We start from the raw sequence: 15,634 nt of genomic DNA on the forward strand, positions 1-15,634 counted from the left end.
TATATCCATATTAACAGTTAAGATGTGAAACTCAGCATTACAATTAATTCAGTGCTTTGTTTTATTTACATGTGTAACACCCAATTTAAAGTTTTCCTTATTAAAGATGATTTTTATTGCTTCCCTGTGGCAATCTATCCTTTGTCTGAAGAGTGGGAAAATTATCCACCATGTACATATTTTGTACTAGATTATTAACATACAATTATGTTCTAGTTAATTTGAAGGTGTTGGGAAGCAAATGACATAGTTTGCTTACTGCAGACAACCTTCTCATTAAAAATTCAAAATTATTAAATACACCATTTCTTTATTCATGATTATAAGAGTGCCAATTTGCATGACATTTTATGAAAATTAATGAATATTGTGAGATTAGAAATCGGGCGATTGATTCTTTATTTCATACTTCTTTTTTTTTTTTTAAAGAGAGAGGGAGAGGGAGAGAGAGAGAGAATTTTAATATTTTATTTTTTAGTTTTTGGCGGACACAACATCTTTGTTTGTATGTGGTGCTGAGGATCGAACCCGGGCCGCACGCATGCCAGACGAGCACGCTACCGCTTGAGCCACATCCCCAGCCCCATATTTCATACTTCTTGAGAAATATTTTGTGCATTTAAATTCATTGCAGAAAAGATAGTTCAAAAACAGAGGAAAAAAGCCTAAAGAATTGAGGGCATTTTGTATACTTACCTATTTGGGTTTATCTAGTTAAAAATAGCTTCCTTGGTCTTTCTTCCTTGTTTTCTCTCCCTATTTATGGTTTGTTTTGTCTTACTATGTTAATGATTCTCTGAAATTGCACTGTGAAGTGACACGGAGATTATTTCAACCCTTTAGGTTTTTTATTAATATACTTTAATTGAAAAGTAATAATTGTGTATTCCTATGAGGTATAATATAATTTTTGGTGTATACATACATAATAGAAAAATCCAATCAAACTAACTGAACATATTCATCTCATCAGCTTATCATTTTTTTGTGGTGGAAATGTTAAAAATCTATTATTTTAGCAATTTTGAAATATCAATACATTATTATTATCAATAATATGGAGGTTCCACTAAAAAACTAGAAATAGAACTACCATATAACCTAGCTATCCCACTTCTGGGTATATATCCAAAAAAATGTAATGGACTTGTTGACAAACAAACAAACAAAAAAAGTATCTTATAAGTTTGTAACAGAACTGAGATACTTTCAGATGCAAAATTATTTTTTTTCTTGTTGGATTTTGATGAAGAGATGATACAATTAAAGTTTTATTTTCTCCATCTCTGACTATAATTTGTAATTACATCATGTAATTTTTCTGCCTCTTCCTTTTAAAATATTTAATTGATGAATTAAGGTATAAGACATGATGATTTGATACATGTATTCATTGTGAAATGATAATTAGCACATCCATCACCATGAATAGTTATTTGCCAGTATCTGTGTGTGTGGCAGGGGCAAGGGTGATCCTTGAAATCTGCCATCTTACCAAATTTCAAGTAAATAATACAGAAATTATTTAAAACAGCCAACATATGGAGGTAACTTACATACATAGATGGAAAACACATAAAGAAATTGTGGAATAGTGTTCAGTGGAATATTATTCAACTATAAAAATAAGGAAATACTGTCATTTGGGACACATGGATGGACATTATGCTAAATAAAATAAACCAAGCACGAAACAAACAATACATTTCACTTACATGTGAAAGGTATGAAAATCAAACTTATAGAAGCAGAGAGTTGAAGAACTAACTCATTTTAAATTAAATATCTCTTAAAGTATTTAGCAGCCATTGTTTTACTCAAGATGAAACACTGCTAAAAAATATATATTAGGTATGTGATTATTAACCTTTAAAATTAACTCATCCTGGGGCTGGGGCTGTAGCCCAGTGGTACAGTACTTGCCTAGCACATGTGGGGCACTGGGTTAGATCCTCAGCACAACATAAAAATAAATAAATATGGGTATTATGTCCATCTACAATTTAAAAAAAATATATTAAAAAATTAATTCACCCTATCTAAGAAATCCTAGTGGTATATAGCCACTAAGTTAGCATCTTAGATAAACAGATGATGAAATCATAAGCTTCATCATTTAATAAATGCCTAGCACCATCATTGAAGTTAATGACTCCAGTCATTGAAAAGTAGTGTGATCTTATTTTGTAACTAAGCTTTTCAAGCAGGATGTTGATGACATAATCATGTTTTGTGCTTCCTTCAAAACTGTAAACAATTTAGGGTCAGGGACTGGTTCTTATTCATTTTTTAACCTCTACTTTTCCTATTAGTGAATGCAGAATGTGAACAGATGTAAGAATGAAAAACAGATGTTTTTCTTCTTGACCAAATTTAGTTTGAACCCTTCTTTGAAAGGCATTGATGATTTTGATTTATCTAAATGCCCCTTTTGTCCCTATTAGCCCACATGATCAGTTAAGTCATTATACATGTAACAAACAAAAGAACAGCTCAGCTGTTTTATCTGTATTTTAAAAAGCATCTTACTCATGCACTGACCTCTCATGGTTTTCAAGCCCTTTATACCTTTTGTATGATTTGATAAAGATCCATACATACACTTGCTTCCTTCAAAGCCACTTTTCAAGCCATATATTTGACTAGGGGCTAATTTTTAAAACACATAAGAAACTCACACAACTTTGTTTTCTTGCTAGAAAACAAATAACATGATTTAAAATGGACAAAGGACCTAAGTAGACATTTCTGAAAAGAAGCTATACAGATTAACAGTATATAAAAATATACAATATCAATAGTCACCAGGGAAATGCAAAATAAAAGCAGAACGAGATATCACCTCACCCCTTAGTTAGAATGACTATTATCAAAAAGATCAAACATAACAAGTTTTGTAAATAATGTTGAAAAATGAGAACCCTTGCACATCATTGATATGAATGTAAATTAGTTGAGTCATTCTGGAAAACAACATGTAAGTTTCTCAAAAAATTAAAAATAGAACTACCATATCCACCAATGCCACCCCTGAGTATATATCTAAAGGAAATAAAATCACTATATTGAAGAGATATCTACATTCTTATGAACATTAGCCACAATATGAAATCAACCTAAGTGTCCATCAACAGATGAATGGATAAAGAAAATGTGATGTGTATACACAATACAATATTACTCCGCATTGAAGTTGGAGATATTCCATGTTAATAATAGCACTATTCACAATGATCACAATATGGAATCAAATTAAGTGTCCATCAAGTGGTGACTGGGCAAAGAAAATATGGTACATATACATAATGGAGTACTATTTAGCCATAAAATGAATGAAATTCTCTAATTTGTGACAACATAGACAGAACTAGAGATCATTATATTAAGTGAAATAAGTCAAACACAGTAAAGCGAGTACCATATGACCTCACTGATATGTGGAATCTAAACAAGTTGATCTCATAGAAATTAAGAGTAGAATGATGGATACCAGAGGCTGGGAACAGCAGGGGATAGAACAAAGAATTGGCAAAGTTTCATGAATGGATACTAAGTTACAGTTAGATAGGAACAAGAAGTTCTTGGGTCCTCTAACACAGTAAGGTGACTGTAGATAACAATAATGTACCGTACATTTCAATAAGCTTGAAATAACTGAAAGTTTTCACCATAAATAAATGATAAATATTTGAGGAAATAGACATATATAACCTGATTTAAACATTCACAGTGCTTATGAGTCTTAAAACAGTACATGGTACCATATTAACATGCACAATTTTCACGTTTTTATGTGTAAGTTTAAAATATTTTTAAATCAAGAGAAAAAAAAGAAATCCTGATATTGTGACAACATGGATGATCCTGGAGGACATTATGTGAAGTGAAATAAGCCAGACATGGAAGGACAAATATATATCATGATCTTACTTTTATGTGGAATCTTAAAAAAAATAAACTCATAGAAATAGGCAGTAGCATGGTAATTGTCAGGGACTGGGGCAGTAGAGGGGAATTTGGGAAGACGTTATTCAAAGGATACAAAATTTCAGTTAGAAAAATAATTTCAAGAAGTCTATTGTGAAACGGGATAACCATAGTTATTAATAATGCATTACATTCCATAAAAATGCTAAGACAAAGAGATTTTAAATATTCTCACCACAAAAATGACAACTGTAAGGTAATATGTTTGTTAATTAGCTCAAATTAGCTATTCAATAATGTATTTGTATTTCAAATCATCATGTTATACACAATAAATAAATACAAGTGTTATTTTTTAATTTTAAAAATAAGCAATAAAATAAAAGCACTTTCTAGTTGGTTTCTACACTTGAAACTAGCCAATTTTAATATTAATAGCGGTAATTGGGATTCTTGATTCACATTATTTTTAAAAAACTGCACTTGTTCTTTTTAGTTGGTCAGTTTCCAAATAAAGCTTATTTCAGTTTTGACTGCTAAAGATTGGGCGGGGAATACTATTAGCCATAAAACATTGCAAACCTTTGAGAAAGATAAAGGGGGGAGAAAAAATGTTAATTTGTCTAATTCTCATTGATAGTATAGATTATAGGCATGAATAAGGTTTTGGGGGGGAGGGGGGAAATAACCAAAACTGTTAGACATGTTCAACTCACAGCTCCAGAAAAATGATTGTCCTTGACCTGCAGACCAGCTCTATTCTCAAATTTCTAAACTCCAAAGGAATGTAGTTGACTGACGCTTTATCTTAGAGCCTGTGAGCTAATTTCAGTATTTTTTATCTACATTCTGGCAAAATCCTTCACCACAACTTTTGTGTATTGATTTCCATCCCTGAACTTTCCTCCCAAATTTTCTGGTTTACTGGAAATGCCAGTACAAGTACTACATGCCAGTACTTGTTTATAGTTTACAAGAGAAACCAGTTCACTTGCACTGTTGCCAACTGATTAAATGTAAAGTTATTAGGAGTAGCTACCAATTACATACCTATTCTCTGCTAAATAACTTATTAGGCATTTTCTACATGTTACTTAATAATACAGAAAAAATTTCTTTCAAAATAATTATGTAGCTATTACTTCTACAATAGGTTATCTAGTAGTGAAAATCCTTAAGGACTTGAGAATAAGAAGCATTTAACTCTCTTGTAATTAATTTTATTTGCTTCTCCAAAGAAGGACCAGATAATACATATTCCACATTTCTAGACAGAAAAGAAACCTTCCCATGGGCTCAAACTTATGACTTTAGTTTTTAATTTTTCTCTTCATTCTAGCTCTAAAATGTTGCTTTAAGAAAGTGTACACACTTAAAAATTATAAAACTGAAAATTGAGAAGTTATTATTAAGTAAGACCTTACCTTCAGAAAGGGACAGACAGAGCCATGTCTTCCTTTCTTACACAATGCACTGAATGTCAGAGGACATATTCACATACCGCCTTAGTATCCTAAGGGGCATATTACCACCAGGGGTGTTACCCTATGCATAGGAAGACTGTTAGTGTTGTGGAAACAGCCTGGATTGGCATTTTCAGCATTCAACCAAACCACAAACTTACAGGTGACCTCAGGTTGTTGACCCTTTCTTAGGCTAGGTTCATCTTCAAACCACAAAAATCTATGAATAGATCCCAATATTTTAAATACACTGTCACTACCACCATAAACTTTGAGATGATCCAAATCAAAAAAGGATCTGTCACCCTACAGACTTATTAATAAAGGCAGATTTAAGAAAGTGAAAGGTGGCCCTACATTCAGTAAACTATATTCTGCAACCAAGGAATGGACTCTGCAAAACATAACCCTCTCCACAACTGAGTCACTGACTGGTCCCAGGCTCTAGAGTATGTTGCCAAAGACCAGCTATCCCCACATCCTAAAGGCACAGCGACATTAGTCTACCTTTTTCCTCAAATTTGAAAAACAAAATGGATGTCTCTAGTTGTCTGTGGCCTAAATAGCTGTGATGTCATCATCATTACAATACTGTCATGTCTTTTTAGCATATGAATACTTCTGCCCAAGTCCTACAGTTTTGCCTAGTGAAGAACATTGAAAAAAAAATAGTTTTATGTATTTGCTATCTCCTATTTGTAAAATAAAATGTAAGGAGTGAAATGGTGTCATTATTTAATAACTGTCTCCTCATCCCTGGATTACATTTCTTTTGTAAAGATTCAGTGGAACCTAAATAATACATTTAATGAATGGAGCAATACCTGATCTCTGACAGCAGGGATTTGTCCCTTTAACCTCTTGAACACACAGGTATACACATGTGAGATGACATGATTAAGGTTTATAAGTAAAATCCTTGGTTTAATTGCCCAAATATCATGATTCATGAAACATTTAGCTTTAATTGTGCTAAACAATAATGTTTATTTTCAATAATAAAATTATATATATTCATTATAGGAAATCAGGAAAATGTAAGAAAAAAATGTAAAGCCAGCTTATTATCCCATTTAGCAGAAAAAAAAATAACTACTAGAATTCTAGCATATTCCTTTCTTTGTTCTAAATTTCTTTTAATATTTATTGATTAATTCACTCAGTAATTCAACAACTGTTTATCAACCTTAGCTACACATTAGAACCACCTGGTGAATTTTAAATACTCATACTTGGGTCCTACACTCAGGGGTTCTGATTCAATTGGCCAAGCTAAGACCTAGGGATAAAGATTTTTTTTTAAGCGCCCCTTAGGTGATTCTAATGTGCAGCCAAGAATGAGAACCACTGATTGATCAGACTTCTGTGATATGTCAAGACACCACTTGGCATAGAAAAGCAATGACAAAAAAATGTAGAGTCAGGGACTCATAGTTTTGGAGACAGACAGATGAATGAATGACCAATTTCAATAATCTAAAAAAATATACTATGATGAAATAATCTATATAGAATCATGGAGATGTAAGAAAAGGACCCCTTAAATCTGTCTAGAAGAGTCAGGGCACCCATCTCAGAGAGTTAGGCAGCCAGACTAGTAAAAGGAGCAGTCCAGGTATAGATGCACCAGAGAATACAGTATTTTAAAAATTCCATGTGTTTCTACTGAGTATGATAAGGGAAGTCAATGTCTGGAGGTAATGTTAGACATGTGCAATAATCAGGTCCTGAGGAACCTTGTAGGTATTGGGAATGATAGACAAGGCATGACTTGAAAAATTTTGAGCAGAATGACATGATTATTTCCATCTCTAATTCACATCTGTCTGGCATCAGCATGGATTTAATAGCCCAGGTGAGACTAGGTGCAGAAAGACTAGAATGAAGTTACTATAAAACTCTAACAGAATCTTGCATTACTCTTCCTGACTCACAAAGTCTCCAGGAAGTTATTGTTAATCTTATTTATTACAATAACTTATATTTGAATACTAAGCCATCATGATAAAATTTTGATTTTTAGAAAACAAGATTATCTTTTAAGATATTTTAAACCCAATTAAGGGATTTTAGTATGCAGTTAAGAGGGTCAATTAGGCAAGATGACACACCCAAAGACTTACAACAATGAAAATCCATTACCATATTTAGGGTTAAAGAATCAAGGGAAAGAAAGAGTCCAGTGAGAACTGGAATCATGGAAGCCATACTGCCAATAGAGGTGGAGCCATGTAGTCACTGCTTAGAGCTGTAACTTGAAGCAAAGCGAAGCACAAAAGAAACACCCTTACCTTCCTCTCTTCCTCCCAACCTTTGATCTCCTGCTAATTACTCCCATTGGCCAAACCCAATCTGATGCCATGTGAGGAAGCCCACATGTTCCTAGGAACAGAGCATAGGACAAAGAAGGGTACAGAGTGGATCTGAGAGACAATAGATAGTAACCAGCCTACAGATAAACATGATATTGTAGCCAAAATATCTCAGTTAAAACATCCATCCTCATTTTCAATAGAGACCTGAAGAAAATACTGACAGACTATGTACTATATCCATTGAATAATAAAATAGGAACCTTCTTTCCATGGGCTAGACTAATTAAAAATTCCTAACTGCCCCCCCAAAGAATTTTTTTAAATATTTTTTCAAGTTGTATATGGAGGGGCTGGGGATGTGGCTCAAGTAGTAGTGTGCTCCCCTGGCATGCACGTGGCCCTGAGTTCGATCCCCAGCACCACATACAAAAAAAGATGTGTCTGCCGAAAACTAAGAAATAAATATTAAAAAATTCTCTCTCTCTCTCTCTCTCTCTCTCTCTCTCTCTCTCTCTCTTTAAAAAAAAGTTGTAGATGGACACAATACATTTATTTATTTATTTATTTTATGTGGTGCTGAGGATCAAATCCCATGCTAGGCAAGTGATCAACAACTGAACCACAACCTCAGCCGCCAAAAGAATTTTTGATGGGAAAAGAAGGGACAGTTGACAAAGAACATTTCATTAAAAGACAAAATGAGCAGGCAGGCCTGCGACCCACTGCAGAACAGGCGCAGCGGCCTGCTGAGAGGCAGAGCCGCCCCCTCCCCCCGCGCCTGCAAGGTAGGCGGAACTGTGACCATTGACAGAAAAGGCCCAGCGGCCTGCGGAGGGGCAGAGCTGCCAACCACGCCTGCAAGGTAGGCGGGCCTGCGACCCACCAGCAGAACAGGGGCAGCGACCTGCTGAGAGGCAGAGCCGCCCCTTCCCCCCGCGCCTGCAAGGTAGGCGGAACTGTGACCACTCACAGAATAGGCCCAGCGGCCTGCTGAGGGGCAGAGCCGCACCCTCCCCCCGAGCCTGCAAGGTAGACAGAACAGGGACCACCCATAGAACAGGCCCAGCGGCCTGCTGAGGGGCAGAGCCGACCCCCCCCCGCGCCTGCAAGGTAGGCGGAACTGTGACCACTGATGGAAAAGGCCCAGCGGCCCGCGGAGAGGCAGAGCTGCCAACCACGCCTGCAAGGTAGGTGGGCCTGCGACCCACCGGCAGAACAGGCGTAGCGGCCTGCTGAGGGGCAGAGTCGCTCCCTCCGCCCGCGCCTGCAAGGTAGGCAGAACTGTGACCACTGGCAGAACAGGCCCAGCGGCCTGCTGAGGGGCAGAGCCGCCCCCTCCCCCCCTGCAAGGTAGGCGGACCTATGACCCACCGGCAGAACAGACCCAGAATTCCGCGGAGGGGCAGAGCTGCCCCACGCGCCTGCAAGGTAGGCGGACCTGCGACCACCAACAGAACAGGCCAGATCTCCAACCGACAGACAGAACAGGCCCAGCGGCCTGCGGAAGGGTAGAGCCGCCCCCCCCCCGCGCCTGCAAGGTAGGCGGACCTGCGACCCACCGGCAGAACAGGCCCAGAGGCCTGCAGAGGGGCAGTGCCGCTGCCTGCGCCTGCAAAGTAGGCAGAACTGCGACCACCGACAGAACAAGCCTAGCGGCCCACAGAGGGGCAGAGCCGCCGCCCGCGCCTGCGAGGGAGACTTTGCAACTATACAAGACCAATATAGATATATAGGGGGAAAATTCAATAGAACAACAGTTTCACCAAGCAGAAAGAAACGCGAACAGTATGAAGAGACAAGGAAAGAAAGGACCACAAGCAATGCAGGTCAACTCAACATTAGAAGAGGTAATAGCTGCAGCAGATGGAATGTCAGATAAAGAATTCAGGATATACATGCTTCAGATGATCTGGAGTCTCAAGGAAGACATCAGACAGCAAAATCAGACAATGAAAGATCACTTCAACAATGAATTACATAAACAAATCCAAGAAGCAAAAGATCAACTATACAGGGAGATAGAGGTTATAAAAAACAAACAAACAGAAATCCTAGAAATGCAGGAAGCAATTAACCAACTTAAAAACTCAATTGAGAATACTACCAGCAGAGTAGAACACTTAGAAGATAGAACATCAGACAATGAAGATAAAGTATTTCAACTTGAAAAGAACATAGACAGCTCAGCAAGACTGTTAAGAAACCATGAGCAGAACATCCAAGAAATATGGGATAACATCAAGAGACCAAATTTAAGAGTCATTGGGATACAGGAAGGGATAGAGTTTCAAACCAAAGGAATGAGCAATCTATTCAATGAAATAATACGAGAAAACTTCCCAGACTTGAAGAATGAGACAGAATCCCAAATCCTAGAAGCCTACAGGACGCCGAATGGGCAAAATCATAAGAGATCCACACCTAGACACATTATAATGAAGATGCCCAACATACAGAATAAGGAGAGAATTTTAAAAGCTACAAGAGAAAGGAAGCAGATTACATTTAGGGGTAAGCCAATCAGGATAACAGCTGATCTTTCAACACAGACTCTGAAAGCTAGAAGATCCTGGAATAACATATTTCAAACACTGAAAGAAAATGGGTTCCAACCAAGAATTGTGTATCCAGCGAAATTAAGCTTCAGGATGGAAGATGAAATTAAAACCTTCCACGATAAACAAAAGTTAAAAGAATTTGCAGCTAGAAAACCTTCTCTTCAAAACATCCTCGGCAAAACATTACAGGAAGAGGAAATGGAAAATAACAATGAAAACCAACAGTGGGAGGCAGGACAGTAAAGGGGGAAAAATAATCAAAGAGTAAAACAAACCATGTTTAGTAACATAAATAAACAAATATGGCTGGAAGAACAACCCATATCTCAATAATAACCCTAAATGTTAATGGCTTAAACTCACCAATTAAGAGATACAGCCTAGTAGAATGGATCACAAAACAAGACCCAACAATATGCTGCCTACAGGAGACGCATTTGATAGGAAAAGACATACATAGGCTGAAGGTGAAAGGTTGGGAAAAATCATATCACTCATATGGACTTCGGAAACAAACAGGAGTGTCCATACTCATATCAAATAAAATAGATTTCAAGCCCAAGTTAATCAAAAGGGATAAAGAGGGACACTACATACTGCTCAAGGGAACCATACACCAACAAGACATAACAATCATAAATATATATGCCCCAAACAATGGTGCAGCTATGTTCATCAAACAAACTCTTCTCAAGTTCAAGAGTCTAATAGACCACCATACAATAATCATGGGAGACTTCAACACACCTCTCTCAACCACTGGACAGATCTTCCAAACAAAAGTTGAAAAAGGAAACTATAGAACTCAATAACACAATTAATAACCTAGACTTAATTGACATATATAGAATATACTACCCAACATCAAGCAGTTACACTTTTTTCTCAGCAGCACATGGATCCTTCTCAAAAATAGATCATATATTATGTCACAGGGCAACTCTTAGACAATATAAAGGAGTAGAGATAATACCATGCATCTTATCTGATCATAATGGAATGAAACTGAAAATCAACGATAAAAGAAGGAAGGAAAAAGCATACATCACTTGGAGAATGAACAATAGGTTACTGAATGATCAATGGGTTATAGAAGACATCAAGAAGGAAATCAAAAAATTCTTAGAGATAAATGAAAACACAGACACAACATATCGGAATCTATGGGACACATTGAAAGCAGTTCTAAGAGGAAAATTCATTGCTTGGAGTTCATTCCTTAAAAAAAGAAAAAACCAACAAATAAATGATCTCATACTTCATCTCAAAATCCTTGAAAAAGAAGAGCAAAACAACAGCAAAAGAAGTAGAAGGCAAGAAATAATTAAAATCAGAGCTGAAATTAATGAAATCGAAACAAAGGAAACAATTGAAAAAATTGACAAAACTAAAAGTTGGTTCTTTGAAAAAATAAACAAAATCGACAGACCCTTAGCGATACTAGCAAAGAGAAGAAGAGAGAGAACTCAAATTACTAGCATACGGGATGAAAAAGGCAATATCACAACAGACACTTAAGAAATACAGAAGATAATCAAAAACTATTTTGAATCCTTATACTCCAATAAATTAGAAGATAGTGAAGGCATAGATAAATTTCTTAAGTCATATGATCTGCCCAGATTGAGTCAGGAGGATATAGAAAACCTAAACAGACCATTATCAATTGAGGAAATAGAAGAAACCATAAAAAGACTACCAACTAAGAAAAGCCCAGGACCGGATGGGTATACAGCAGAGTTTTACAAAACCTTTAAAGAGGAACTAATACCAATACTTTTCAAGCTACTTCAGGAAATAGAAAAAGAGGGAGGACTTCCAAATTCATTCTACAAGGCCAACATCACCCTGATACCTAAACCAGACAAAGACACTTCAAAGAAAGAAAACTACAGACCAATATCTCTAATGAACCTAGATGCAAAAATCCTCAATAAAATTCTGGCAAATCAGATACAAAAACATATCAAAAAAATTGTGCACCATGATCAAGTAAGATTCATCCCTGGGATGCAAGGCTGGTTCAATATACGGAAATCAATAAATATTATTCACCACATCAATAGACTTAAAAATAAAAACCATATGATCATCTCGATAGATGCGGAAAAAGCATTCGACAAAGTACAGCATCCCTTTATGTTCAAAACTCTAGAAAAACTAGGGATAACAGGAACATACCTCAATATTGTAAAAGCAATCTATGCTAAGCCTCAGGCTAGCATCATTCTGAATGGAGAAAAATTGAAGACATTCCCTCTAAAATCTGGAACAAGACAGGGATGCCCTCTCTCACCACTTCTGTTCAACATAGTTCTTGAAACACTGGCCAGAGCAATTACACAGACGAAAGAAATTAAAGGCATAAAAATAGGAAAAGAAGAACTTAAATTATCACTATTTGCAGGTGACATGATTCTATACCTAGCAGACCCTAAAGGGTCTACAAAGAAACTATTAGAGCTAATAAATGAATTCAGCAAAGTGGCAGGCTATAAAATCAACATGCATAAATCAAAGGCATTCCTGTATATCAGTGACAAATCCTCTGAAATGGAAATGAGGACAACCACTCCATTCACAATATCCTCAAAAAAAAAAAAATACTTGGGAATCAACCTAACAAAAGAGGTGAAAGACTTATACAATGAAAACTACAGAAGCCCAAAGAGAGAAATTGAAGAAGATCTTAGAAGATGGAAAAATATACCCTGTTCATGGATAGGCAGAACTAACATCATCAAAATGGCGATATTACCAAAAGTTCTCTATAGGTTTAATGCAATGCCAGTCAAAATCCCAATGGCATTTCTTGTAGAAATAGAGAAAGCAATCATGAAATTCATATGGAAAAATAAAAGACCCAGAATAGCAAAAACAATGCTAAGCAGGAAGTGTGAATCAGGCGGTATAGCGATACCAGACTTCAAACTATACTACAGAGCAATAGTAACAAAAACAGCATGGTACTGGTACCAAAACAGGCGGGTGGACCAATGGTACAGAATAGAGGACACAGAAACCAATCCACAAAACTACAACTATCTTATATTTGATAAAGGGGCTAAAAGCATGCAATGGAGGAAGGATAGCATCTTCAACAAATGGTGCTGGGAAAACTGGAAATCCATATGCAACAAAATGAAACTGAATCCCTTTCTCTCGCCATGCACAAAAGTGAATTCAAAATGGATCAAGGAGCTTGATATCAAATCAGAGACATGCCGTCTGATAGAAGAAAAAGTTGGCTACGATCTACAGTCGGTGGGGTCGGGCTCTAAATTCCTCAATAGGACACCCATAGCACAAAAGTTAATAACTAGAATCAACAAATGGGACTTACTCAAACTAAAAAGTTTTTTCTTAGCAAAAGAAACAATAAGAGAGGTAAATAGGGAGCCTACATCCTGGGAACAAATCTTTACTCCTCACACTTCAGATAGAGCCCTAATATCCAGAGTATACAAAGAACTCAAAAAATTAGACAATAAGAGAACAAACAACCCAATCAACAAATGGGCCAAGGACCTGAACAGACACTTCTCAGAGGAGGACATACAATCAATCAACAAATACATGAAAAAATGCTCACCATCACTAGCAGTCAGAGAAATGCAAATCAAAACCACCCTAAGATACCATCTCACTCCAGTAAGATTGGCAGCCATTATGAAGTCAAACAACAACAAGTGCTGGCGAGGATGTGGGGAAAAGGGTACACTTGTACATTGCTGGTGGGACTGCAAATTGGTGCAGCCAATTTGGAAAGCAGTATGGAGATTTCTTGGAAAGCTTGGAATGGAGCCACCATTTGACCCAGCTATTCCCCTTCTCGGTCTATTCCCTAAAGACCTAAAAAGAGCATGCTACAGGGACACTGCTACATCGATGTTCATAGCAGCACAATTCACAATAGCAAGACTGTGGAACCAACCTAGATGCCCTTCAATAGACGAATGGATAAAAAAAAAATGTGGCATTTATACACAATGGAGTATTACTCTGCATTAAAAAATGACAAAATCATAGAATTTGCAGGGAAATGGATGGCATTAGAGCAGATTATGCTAAGTGAAGCTAGCCAATCCCTAAAAAACAAATGCCAAATGTCTTCTTTGATATAAGGAGAGTAACTAAGAACAGAGTAGGGTTGAAGAGCATGAGAAGAAGATTAACATTAAACAGGGATGAGAGGTGGGAGGGAAAGGGAGAGAGAAGGGAAATTGCATGGAAATGGAAGGAGACCCTCAGGGTTATACCAAAGTACATACAAGAGGTAGTGAGGGGAATGGGAAAAATAATACAAGGGGGACAAATGAATGACAGTAGATGGGGTAGAGAGAGAAGAGGGGAGGGGAGGGGAGGGGAGGGGGGATAGTAGAGGATAGGAAAGGCAGCAGAACACAACAGACACTAGTATGGCAATATGTAAATCAATGGATGTGTAACTGATGTGATTCTGCAATCTGTATATGGGGTAAAAATGGGAGTTCATAACCCACTTGAATCAAAGTGTGAAATATGATATATCAAGAACTATGCAATGTTTTGAACAACCAACAATAAAAAAATTAAAAAAAAAAGACAAAATGAGCAAGTAGGTTCAGATCAGGTATTAAAATTTTCTATAACTACTCAAACCTTTCATAAATTTCCAATTATGTATCTAAGGCCAAGCCAAATCATAAGAGCTACAGCTTAAGTGACATGTATGGTATGTCAGATGTAGGTATGTAGATATAATGAAAAGATGCTACTGTTAGCTGTACCAATCTAGAAAAGAAATACAAGTACTGTGTGCCAGTAACTGAAGATAGTCCTTCCTCCAACTGGGAATGCTGGATGCTCTTATGCATTTTAAAACTTTGGGAAAGTTCACTGGTTTACAGAGAAAGAGATTACCTACCTAGACAAATATCTGAAAATCAGCTATAGAAATAAATCAGATGCTACTGGCCACAGATACCTATTTATTAAAACATCTGGTTAAGAATTATCAACTAAGAGATGTTAAATTATCAGTCCATGGTAGGTCAACCCCATTGCTTTGGACCTAAGGTGAGGCAAAACATCAAGAGAAAGGAAAAGGAAGGCCAACAAGAAATACCCTTCCAGGACAAGTCCCTACTGACCTACTTCCGCCAACCAGGCCTCCACCACAATTTCCACCACTTTGCTGTAGTCCATTCAGCCATAGATGGCTTAATGCACCCATGAGTTCTTTATATAAAGTATTTCACTTCACCACCATTGTTCATTCTCTGGTGATATTTTAAAATATTTTTGCTAATTTATTTCTGATATTCTATAGCATTGATTTACACTCATCTTAAGATATTTGTCTAAAAATACATTTTATTGTAGCTACCCA

The sequence above is a fragment of the Marmota flaviventris genome, chromosome X, assembly GCF_047511675.1.
Source record: "Marmota flaviventris isolate mMarFla1 chromosome X, mMarFla1.hap1, whole genome shotgun sequence".
Classification (NCBI taxonomy): Eukaryota; Metazoa; Chordata; class Mammalia; order Rodentia; family Sciuridae; genus Marmota; species Marmota flaviventris.